The sequence below is a fragment of the Rhinichthys klamathensis genome, unplaced genomic scaffold, assembly GCF_029890125.1.
Source record: "Rhinichthys klamathensis goyatoka isolate OS25496 unplaced genomic scaffold, OSU_Roscu_1.1 h1tg000230l_1, whole genome shotgun sequence".
Classification (NCBI taxonomy): Eukaryota; Metazoa; Chordata; class Actinopteri; order Cypriniformes; family Leuciscidae; genus Rhinichthys; species Rhinichthys klamathensis.
The window spans coordinates 2,095,001-2,102,786 of NW_026606754.1; the positions used below are offsets into that span (position 1 = coordinate 2,095,001).

Genomic DNA, 7,786 nt, shown 5'->3' on the forward strand with positions numbered 1-7,786 from the left:
GAATGTGACCAGGAAAGCACACCACACACTAACATATTCCATTCACAGACAACAGAAATACCTGTGAACACGGGAAATCCCGCAAAATCTCTTGCATCAAACGTGACTTTAAAGTAAACAAACATGGCGGACAACTGGCACGTGTATGGATTGCTTTTTAAGCCAAGCACTAAGCCGGGGGTCGGCCGTCGGGCAGTTTTTGAGCGTCGGACGACTTGGGTTTTCCGGTGTGTTCACAGGGCTCTCAAGTTTTGAAGACAGGCAGGAGTGACACCCCCCATCTTTGAAAGACAGATGCAATGATTAATGCATCTATGGCCAGGATATAATAATAAAATATATGACATGATTTTATTAGTGACCTATAACATCGACTACGCAATACACTTTAATTTATTTAGTGCTAATAAAATTATTAAGCCTATTTGGAGAGAGAGATGTTTATAATGTGACAATATGTCAGTCATCGTGTGATAACGAAAATATGACTAACGTTGGTCCAAGACCACTTGTTCTGAGCAGGTGTTGTCAGTGAACAGGCTATAAAACTGTTGGCTAAGTTACAGACACTCATGAAAAACTGATGCTAATTATCTGGGACACATTCTCTAACAGCGGTCAAGCTTTCATTGTTTGTGTCAAACAAGTTGTGAATTTGTTGTAACATTAAAACAGGAGATCATGACTTACTCTGTGCTCAAAGTGATGCTCGAGCTCCAGTGGTTTCATCTGTGGGTGAACGAAACTTTCTGAAGATGTTGTAGCAGAATCACGTGAACAAATCCAGGATATGCTTTTTTTTTGTTGCGTTAAATCTTACCCAGATACAAAGTGCTATTTTTTTATTGGCTATTGTGTAGCCCCTTTCTCTTTTGTGATTAGCAGGCTCGACTAAGAACTCCAGGGGAGACGCGCTTGATTCCTGCCGGTTCCATAGTGAGAGCGACGCGGCGTTCCGACGTTCAGAACAGCAGATTCAGTCATTCTTAACACACCTCACACCAGAGGAAAATCTGATAAGATCATTTGTAGAACCATCAAGATAATCGGGACTTTATCTGGCATTGTCGGAAGGGGAGAAATTGGTTCAAAATCACCCCAAATATCTTGTAGTGTGTACCAAGCATACCAAGTGATGAGTTTGAGAATGCCATGGAGTTCAGCAGTAAGGGTGTCTCTGAAAACAGACATCATGAACAGGTCGAAATTGTCCAGCTGAAATTCAAGACATTTGAGTTGGTTGACGTGATTGAGGAAAGGGGAAACCCCTTCGCAGAGGAGACCAACAACCTTCTGAAGCTGAACTCAAGAGAATTAGCAGACCAAGCTGTTGTGGACGCTGTTCGAGTTGCAGAGGATGGGCCAAGACAAGAGCAGTACAAACTCTTTGTTGCAGAGAGGATGCTGGGCACAAAACGCATCACTGCCCATTTGAAGAGGAACAAGCTCCCTCTTTTTATAATAGCTTCGATAAGAAGACAGTCCAAGACAAAATTCGCTGAAAAATGACTGTGCACTGTTTTCCAGACTCTACATTGCCTGTCAGACCCGTGATGGGAACCAAGAAAACTTCTTGAAAAACGGAAATCAGGCCTACCCTCCATCACTCTCACTTCATGGTGGACTACGCTTGGGAAACTAGGCTGATCTGCCTAGGAAACAGTATAAGAAGTGCCTCACGAAACAAACAGTGAGGTCTAAATATTATATGGGTCAGCAGTCATCAACATGCTGAAACCAGGCGTAGCTAAAACCTTCAATGACTTTTCCAGCAAGATCTTCATACCTTATATTAAAGAGAAACTTGAATTGGTCAACAGAGTGGATGTTGTATGGGACTCCTATGAAGTTACCAGCTTAAAGTCCCAGAAGTGGGGAAAGGGGACAAGAACAAGAGTGGATGAAAAAAACTTAAAAGTTAACAAACACACGGGAAAGGCTTACTGAGAGTGGATAAAAACAAAACAGAGCTCTTGTACTTTCTGGCCAGGAATCTTGTGGAAATGTCGACTACCAAACAAGTTGTTTACACATGCGGACCCAATCATCTCACCCACAAGAATCAGATCAGAGTACACCTTGCACACACGAAGAGGCACATACAAGGATGCTACTCTATCCGGTGAATGCTGCAAGAAAAGGATTTAAAAAGATCACCCTGGGCACTGTGGACCCACTGTTGTGGTTCTAGCCATAGCACATGTGTCAGAGATGGACCTTGAGGAGTTGTGGGTGGCATTTAGGACTGGCAAGAACTTCACTTGCCAAGTCTCTGGGTCCTGACAAATCCAAGGCCCTTCCTGTGTTCCATGCCTTCACTGGCTGTGACACAGCCTCTGAATTTACAACCAGGGGCAAAAAGGCATTATGGGATACCTGAAATGCAGATGAAATGGCAACATAGGCCTTCATGGCTCTGTCAAAGGCTCCAAAAAGCATTCCAGAGTAGGGCTGTCACTTTACGTTCGAAACTCGATTGCACAATTGATCGGACCAACCAACACAAGTATCCAAAACGAAAATAGGGAATCGATTTTAACTGCCTTTTTAAAAAAAAATTTTTTTTACCAAAAATGTGTTTTAGGTGGACAGATCAATACAGTGCACAGAACATGTAGGATGTTGGAAAATAACAATGTCTTTTCTGTTAACCAAATGCTTTTTAATATTCGCTATTACTTCAATGCAAGTGAACAAGCGCGCCGTTATTTGTTACGTAGTGACGTGTGTGTTCAAGTAAGCCAGAAATGCGCAGATTCTCAGCGTAATACGCTGTATTTAATATATCATGAGGACTCACGAGTTGCGTATTTGCACTAAATCCACGCAGATTTGGCTTACACGAACTTCCCCAGCAAAGAAAGTGAGTAAATATAGAAACGCCAAATTGACTCGTGATTTGACAGCGTTTCCCGCCAAAGTAAATTTTTACCCGCATTTGGCGGGTCGGAGGGCGTTAATCTCAATCCCTGAATGTTGCGCTCCTGTTTGTCATTGTACACGAAACTTCACGCCAATAAATCATCAGGAATATTGCTGACTTGTGCGCGTCTCAAGCGCCCTCTTTACGCTCGTCCTAATGCCTGTTAGGTGTCCGTGGATTTGCCTATATTTGGTGTTGAAAATGGAAACGTCTTTAGACATTGAAAATCGATTTTACAATCGATTCAATGAACAGTTATGTCTCAAAAATCGAACAGGATTTATACACAAAAGTGACAGCCCTATTCCAGAGGAAGGTAATTTCCATTGTTGAGCTCTTCACAATTGTCCTCTACAATCGCATCAGCAGCCAACTCAACATCGATCAAGCTCGTCTTGAGTTATTCACAAAGAAAGGGAGGAATGGAGCAAATCCCCCCAACTATGGTTGCACTGGTGCAGTCAAGTCAAGTCACCTTCAGTTATATAACGCTTTTTGCAATATAGATTAATTTAAAGCAGCTTTATAGTGATAATAGGAAATTCATTCAACAAAGATTGTTTTGGTCGTACAGCAGCTCTAGGAGAAAATCATTGTCCAGCTTAAGTACGTTTTTTATTGATTCATTTCCGTTGTAAAAATCATTAGGTATTAACTTAGGGGCCGCTTACACAACACCGTTCTCAACTGAAAACAGAAAACCATCAATGCTATCCAGCCATTCATCCACACGACAACGGCGCCCTGGTGGCCTCCAACCCCAGTCTGTTGGAGGACCCAAGCGATGGAGACCATTGTGGTCAACTCTTCCCCAGGCAAGCCAGTCCATCCTTAAACTCTTAAGTTGTGGCTGCAAGAAAAGCTGTTGTTGGCATTGCAAATGCAAAAAAGCCTCCTTAAAGTGCACAGCTCTGTCAATGTGGAGGAGACTGTGAAGGAGGCATTGAAGAATCGGTTCAACAACAACAAAACAATCAAACAAACGTGTTTCTGAAATAGATTTTTTTTTAAAGTAAATCTTTGTGTTTGACCTATTCTTTTTAAGCTATGTTGCTACGGTCATATTGAATACTCTACTCTTTACAGTCACTGTATTGTCAAAAGGATTAAGCTTTTTAAACTCTTCACAACATGCATGCAACAGACATGATATTATAAAGTCTAGCCTAGGTTCTCAGATACTGTGATTTCCTTCTCGCAACCCTGAATTCACCATTCACCTGAACAGTTTATGTGTTGCATATAGTATCATTGGAATCCTTGACCATCAAAATATACAGGTAGACTTCATCTTTTCTGTGTTAACATGTTTGATGCAGGAGATATGATACAAAATACATCATTTGGCTATGGCGGAAAGTAAAATGGCCGCCACGAGGCGTTTTTGCGATGGCTCCATTTCTGAAACTGTTCAGGGCCCCAAACTGTACAAGAGTACCAAGTTACATGCTTTTATGAAAAAGTGAACATATCACCTGGACTATTAACTAATGTTAACTAATGAACCTAATTGTAAAGTGTTACCATTATTGTTTTCTTTTAAATTCAGCCCAACAGATACTAAAATAATGCATACATTACACTACATCTGGGGTCTGTAAAACAAATTTTCAATGTTTTTGATATAAAATCAATTGAAAGTCAATGCAATGTCCTCATTTATATCGTGTGTGTGTGTGTGTTTTCAGACTCACAGCCTGGCAGCGTGGTGTGACGATTACGACAAACACCTTACAGAGAAGGCTGGATCTACAGGAGGGGTCAACGCTTCTCTCGCCCACTCTCTCTCTCTCTCTCTTTCTCTCTCTCTCTCTCCATACACACCTCAGCTCCAGCCTCTCTCGCCCACGCAGACGCCACAGCCAATCAAAGACCTCGGTCGCGCCGAGCGCCGACACAATTGGGATAGATTTCTTCAGTGCCTTATGGAATATTCAGAGTCTCACACACTGATGCAAACTCATCGCAGGAACATTGCATCGCTCCAATCAATGCCATCATCTTATCTGTGAAATTAAAAGCGAGAAATAAAGCCATCACTTGCGATCTTAGCACACCGATCGGACTCGAGACGTCTTCTCTGGACATTGTGCTCGAGCTTGTACTACTGTAAATTTGCTTTCACACTCATTCAATCGGTGTATTGATTTATCAGATTACGGATGGGGATCTTCGTGAGTCGGTCGGATATGTCGCGGTATATCGTGTGCTTTTCTTTTGTCCGATGATCTATATTTCTCAGAAGTTCAGAAGCTATAAACCCCATTTGACCTTCAATAATGTGAGCGTCAAAAAACCAAAAAAAATCACGATCTCATTCATTCGCACACGCTTGACATGAACTTCCAAGATTTTTGTAGTTATTATCACGGCACACTGTACAAGAAACCCAAGCTATCAAACGGATCACATTAATGTAGATAAACCGCAATCCACAAAAAAAGGACATGGCTTTTATGATGTAGTATTTGATTACCTCACGGTTCTCCGGATATAATTCGCACATGAAATCAAGCTTTTGAGGTTTAGTTTTTATTTGATGAGCATTATTAGTGTTTGGTGAATTATTTAGAAAAACAAGACTAGGATTAATAACATTTACAATAGATTTATAAACGGAGCTAACGGGAAAGCTTAGCACATTTACATTTTGCTGTGACATTTTTTATTTTTATTTTTTTTGTGTTGGAGAGAAGGAAAACAAACTGTGACTCCATGGATATCGCTGATCCTGGACAGATAGTTTTATAACGAAACGCTTTTAAAAAGACATCAACGTGGAAAACGAATCGAAATCCAACTGTACATTTCTAGTGAAGGATTCACAAAACGAGTGACTGGATTCCCAAATTTTCTATCTGCATGCGAAAACTTGTGATTGCCAAGTAAAGCCCTGCGACTTCCATTAGATTCTAGAGGGTCGGTAGAAAGTGGGTTTCAGCGTTGATATTTTGACCTGTTTCTTCCTGTAAAACTGCACTTCTTCAGCCCAGAGTACATGAGCGGGCGACAGGCTGATGTAAGACATGCATGCGTGGGCGTCCGTTCCCCAGCCCTGATAGTGAGGCCTTGTACAAAGAATTTTAATACATTTTGTAAATAAAGACCAAAAAAAAAAAAAAAAAAACTGTATAGAAGAATGTGTGGGGGCTTTTTTTTCTCCTGTGGTTCTCAAATTATTAATGCAGGCTATTTTTTTGCTGGTAAGGGTTTGGATTACCAGTTACCACACAACAACGGCATTCTCCGTCTACTCCTGGAGTTTTATTTTTATTTGTCACAAACAAACAAATGGAGACAGCATCACGTGCACAAATAAAAAAAAATGCTAACTTAATCCTCCATGAGGGAATTTGATGGAATATGTGATATTTTGGCTATTAAAGGCAGGGTAGGCAATTTCAGAGAAGCTAGTTATAGAGTCATGACGTATTTTTGTAGGCTAACCCATACGTTTCTTCGGAAAAAACCCAAAAACTCAATAGGATTTTCCACTGGCTTTTGGATTACTGCAGAAAATAAGATCTGTGACCAATAAAAGCTTATGATTCCTACACATTTTATTCGTGATAATATTCACAAATTAACTTTTTATGAGTTTCAAAAAATAAATATAATCGCCAGAAGTAAAAAGCTAAACTATAAATGAACTACAACAGGGTCACGTGACTTCGCTAAGCTTCCGACAACTCTTTCAGTCTTGAAGAACGTTTTCCCTGAAAGGTCGAGGTAATAGTTTGTGAGAGAGCAGTTTATGATTCTGAATAGTCAACTAAACAAAATTACATGCTAGAGGTTCCGACATAACGGTAGTTGCTGCAGTACATTTAAAATTAAAAGATTTTTTTTTATTGAATGACTCACTCATTAATACTTCACCTGTTTCATTACTGGATGAATCAGCGTTTTTGAATAAATCTGTTGAATGAATGAACCACCTACTGGTGTAATGATGTGATTGATACAATCTTTATTCAAGTTACTTTCAAAAGGTGATTTACTCTGCTTTCATCACTACTGTAGACATCAGTGTTTATATCCAAACTATAAACTTTTATCCCAGTACTTCTGTGATCATTTGAATTATTATAACACAGAAACAATGAACCTGTGTGGTTGAGAAGACTGTTTTCGAAGCTGTTTCATGTGACTGCTCTCTCTGGATCAACAACGGCAGTGTCGACTCGCTGTGATCTACTCGTCAAAGGTTAATAGACACAGATATGATCTCCTGCATGTTTGAATAGAGCTCATGATCTTTTAATCATTCAGCTCTACAAGGCTTTGAAAGCAGAAATGTACGAGTTTACTTGTTCGGCTGATGACGTCCCATTTAGACACTTAAGCAACCACCTTTTACAAGACAAGCAAAACCTTTAAAAAAAATCACAAGATGGTAGTACTGATGTATTCTATGTTGTGGGAATAAAACGTGAAAATATCTCGAGCTTGGAGGAATGGATGCGGTTTGATGTCTACAACTTTTACATTGTCATTCATTTTGACTGACAGGGTCTAAAAAAGGTCATTTTAATTTTCATATTTTAATTATAATAAGCCATCTAATAGGCTCTATTTTTGTTCACATTTTCATTTTTATTCACGAACGATTTATTTATGAAGAGAAAGTTGAACACAGATAGCTTGAGTCACTTTTCAGGTTTCATCATAATGTTTGTCCAATATAAATCGCAATAAGCTGTTACTTTTGATATGAAATAAAGTCTCAGCTTTCAAATGATGTCCATTTTATCACAAAATTCAAAGAATATGCCGTTTTGGCGCTCTTTAATGGAGCGCGAGTGAACGCGATCATCCATTCACTACCGAAATAAACATGAATGAACATCAGAAAATGTTGAA

The 7,786-nt window shown here is 39.8% G+C and overlaps 1 protein-coding gene across 2 annotated transcripts in view; it reads left to right on the forward strand.

Moving 5' to 3' along the window:
• Window positions 1-6,050, forward strand: part of gria3b (glutamate receptor, ionotropic, AMPA 3b) — a 180,644-nt gene extending 174,594 nt beyond the window's left edge. For both annotated transcript variants that reach the window (XM_056265209.1, XM_056265208.1), the window contains exon 16: window positions 4,612-6,050. The gene's annotated coding sequence lies outside the window, so the exon portion shown is untranslated. The remainder of the gene's footprint in view (window positions 1-4,611) is intronic.
• Window positions 6,051-7,786: the final 1,736 nt, after the last annotated feature.